Source organism: Odontomachus brunneus, unplaced genomic scaffold (assembly GCF_010583005.1).
Source record: "Odontomachus brunneus isolate Ranch 3 - 2012 unplaced genomic scaffold, Obru_v1 Obru_scaffold_057, whole genome shotgun sequence".
NCBI lineage: Eukaryota > Metazoa > Arthropoda > Insecta > Hymenoptera > Formicidae > Odontomachus > Odontomachus brunneus.
In genome coordinates this window covers 1568808-1573116 of record NW_022639507.1, presented here as the reverse complement: position 1 = coordinate 1573116, position 4309 = coordinate 1568808, and the positions used below count along the sequence as shown (strand labels likewise).

Below are 4309 nucleotides of genomic sequence, written 5' to 3'. Positions count from 1 at the left end.
GAGAGAGAGAGAGAGAGAGGGGGGGGGGGGGGGAGGGAGAGAGAGAGAGAGATTAGAGTTAAAAAGTTCTGAGCGTTTTTTCGCTAAAGACATCTAGCCGAAAACGCTCAGAACTTTTTACTTCACCTAATACATTACAGACGTGTTTCTGTCGTATCAGATTAAGTTATGCCAGATGTGTACATTGTATTTTTGTCGTCAAAACTGTGTTTTTGTTATTTAAACTATATTTTTATCAACAAAACTATATCTTTTTCAAAAAATTTAAGGTAAACAGTTTTATTAATTCCTAATTTTATATGTAGTATGATGACATATGTTAATTTTTTTATGTTTAGATTCCTAAACTCAATATGGACAGAAATTTAGAGATGCCTGGTTTAAAGATAAAGATTTAAAAGATTGGCTTATTTTGGTACCTAGTACCATCCCTAATAGCACAGATGTCCAGGGGACATCCAGAGTATAAGGTGTAGTAAAAAGAAATCCATTATTTTTGCATGAAATTGAAGACATTATTTAGCATAGTTAAAATGATCCGATTTAGGTCAAATATGCACTGTTTTGTTCGATAACTTGTTGCCATTTTAAAGGTAATTCCATTATGCCTCTTTCATAGAAACCCTTGTCCCTATTGGCAAAAAACTGGGACAGTTGATTTTCACAAGCTTCTCTTGAGGCGAATTTTTCACCAGCAAAATCATTCGCCATAGACAGGAACAGGTAGTAATCACTTGGTGCCAGGTCCGGACTATAAGGTGGATGCATAAGAACCTCCCAACCAACCTCCCGGAACTTCTGGCGAGTCACTATCAATGTGTGTGGCCTGGCGTTGTCCTGATGGAACACAATTCCTCTCCTATTGGCCAAAGCTGGCCGCTTCTGGGCGATTGATTCCTTCAGACAGTCCAATTGTTGACAGTATCGACAGGTCTAAATTAAGAGTTTGGCCGTAGGGGTGCAGTTCATAGTGGATGATTCCCTGCCAATCCCACCAAACACACAGCAAGGCCTTTCTGACCGTCAATCCTGGCTTGGCCACCGTTTGCGCCGGCTCACCGCGTTTCAACCACGACCGTTTTCGCTTGACGTTGTAGTAAGTGACCCATTTTTCATCACCAGTCACCATCCGCTGCAGAAATGGGTCGATTTTGTTGCGATTCAGCAGCGATTCGCAGATGGAAATTCGGTCCATGAGGTTTTTTTGGGTTAACTCGTGTGGCACCCATACATCGAGCTTCTTTTTGCATCCAGCCTTATTCAAGTGGTTCCAAACGGTTTTTTGTGCAATGTTTAGCTCCTGGGCAATCGAAACAGTGCTTACATGACGGTCGGACTCGACGATTTCCATTATTTTATCGACATTTTCGGCAATTGGCCTTCCAGAGCGTGGTGCATCTTTGACATCAAAATTACCGGAACGGAATCGACCAAACCAAAATTGCGCGTGATTGGCTGTTACAGTATCAGCACCATAAACACTATTCACATTTTCAGCCGCCTGGCTTGCGTTTTTCGCCTTTATCGAAGAAAAACTATAAAATATGGCGTATTTTCTCTTTGCTGGTGTCCATCTTTGACGCGCGCTCAAACAATACTGAGTCAAACAATCACAAAACTGTCTGAGAAGTTTTTTTAGTACGAAATGTTATCTTTCTAACGCCATCTAGCGTAAACCGATCGCACTTATACAACGCGAGATACACATTACTAAAGCCATCTATTGAAAAAATAATGGATTTCTTTTTACTACACCTTATATATATATTCTGCGTTAAGAGAGAGAGAGAGAGATCCCACACAGCACGAAGCTTTCAAAAAGCTTTCCGAAAGATAACTTGGAAATTATATTGAAATATAATTATATTGAAATAATTCAGAAATATTTATGAAACATTTCATCAAAATCTTTTTTACTAAAATATTTCAGAAATCGCTTATAATATAAGCATTGATTTATATATTGATACATCAATTTAATTAATCTAATTAAATTGATCTAATTAAATCTTATACAAAGACAGGTGGATATTTTCTTTTTTTCATTGTACTTTTTTATAATTACTCAGTTTATAGTATTTTATGACTTTATCTATTTAATAACAGTTAAAAAAATGTTTATTATAAAAAATGAAAGATAACGAAATGGAATGTGCGGGATTTTGTAGACCTTACCTCACTACCTAAGAATTAAATTAACAATAAAAGTACGAAAAATATAATTTTTATTAAAATTAAATTATTTTATTAAATTATATCAAAAAATTATATTACTGTGTTAATTACAACACATATAGACAAAATGTAAGACGTTTATATCGATCGAAGAAGTGATGTAGTGTTTAAAGCAACAGACTTCATAATCCAGAGATGCCTCATGGCTCAAGTTCGAGTCTCAGTACCGGTGAAAATTTTTAAGTGTGATGTAACATTGAAATCAAATAATCTAAGATTTTCAAATAAAATCGGCAAACATTGTAACATTTACGAATAATTTCTAAATATAAAAATACGAATAGTTTCTGCATGAAAAAAGTGTCTGAAATATTTCCCACATATTTTTGAAACATATTCAATAATATTTCAGATATATTTCAGATAATACATGATAGCGCGGACATTTTATGTATCTAAAAAATATCTAAAACAAGTCTGAAATATTTCTTTGAAATATTTCATATTTCATTGAAAGCTTTTTGAAAACTTTCTGAAAAATGTTGGTGCTATGTGGGATTATAAATTTACTTATAATAATTTATTACCTTAATATTAAAAAATTAATGTTTTTTAATAGAATAAATAATTTTTTTTATGAAACTAATTCTTTAAATTTAATTTTTATAAATAAATGTTCTAATATTTTAAATTTATTTAATTATCCTTTAAATAACATCTATCTTTTGTATATTTATAATTTTATTAGTTTTTATCTCTATTATTAAAATTAATTTATCTATTCATTCATTTTCAATACAAATTTTATTAAAAATTAAATATGAATAAACAAATAAAATTTTTTAAGAAAAATTAAATATGAATAAACAATTAAAATCTTTATTAAATATACCTATACCAATTAATATTTTCTATATATGAAATTTTGGATCTTTATTAGGATTATTTTTAATTATTCAAATCATTAGAGGATTTTTTTTATCTATTCATTATTGTCTTAATATTAATCTAGCTTTTTAAAAAATGATTTACATTATACAAAATATTAATACGTACAGGATGATTAATACATAATATTCATGTAAATGGAGCTTCAATATTTCTCTTTTATATTTTTATATTTCACAAGGTCTTTACTTTCAATTTTACATTTTAATACATACTTAAAATATTGGTATTTCTATTTTTATTATTTCTATAGCTATTACCTTTCTAGGTTATGTTCTTCCTTGAGATCAAATATCTTTTTGAGGAGCTACTGCAATTACTAATTTAATTTCTACAATTTATATTGGATTAGAGTTAGTTCAGTGAATTTGAGGGGGATTCTCTATTAATGCAACACTAAATTGTTTTTTTCTTTTCATTTTATTTTACCTTTAATTATTTATTTATAGTTTTTATTAATTTATATTTTTTTACATTTAACTAGTTCATCCAATCCTTTAGGAACAAATAGAAATTTAAGAAACATCCGATTTAACATTTATTTTATTATAAAAGATTTATTAGGATTTAATATTATTAATATTTTTTTAAATTATAATTTTAATGTCCTTATTAAAATGATAAGAGATCCAGATAATTTTCTTCCTGCAAATCCTACCCATTTATATTCACCCATTTATATTCACCCATTTATATTCACCCATTCATATTCAACCAGAATGGGCACTAATAATTAATCGAATATTTTTTTTCTAGTTTGGGACATTCGGAAGAGTACAAGCGTACTATCGTTTAGTGGCACAAAACGTTGAGATCGACTGCAAAAATTTTTGTTGCTATAAAAACGGTTGCTATAACCTTATGGCAATATTAACGTGCTATGAGGGAACCTTTTAATATTAAGACAATTTTAAAACTAACCGTACGTAATAAATCCATATGACTGCCAGTTAACGTCTATTAGTCATTTATTTAAGTTCCATGAAAAATTTAAAATTAATCTATATTACGTCTAATATACATCTATGAAAACCTCTAATAGACGTCTATGAAAACCTCTAATAGACGTAGAATAAAGGTTTGAAATGCGGAACTGTGAATGTCCAGTAGATGTCTGTTGGCAGTTTCATGTATCTCTAGAGCCCATTCTACAATTGCGTGAACGTGGTTGTAAATGATTACGACA

At 30.3% G+C, this 4309-nt stretch overlaps 1 pseudogene; it reads left to right on the top strand.

Moving 5' to 3' along the window:
- The first annotated feature begins 3057 nt into the window (after positions 1-3057).
- LOC116845735 lies at positions 3058-3635 on the top strand (annotated as a pseudogene).
- The last annotated feature ends 674 nt before the right edge of the window (positions 3636-4309 follow it).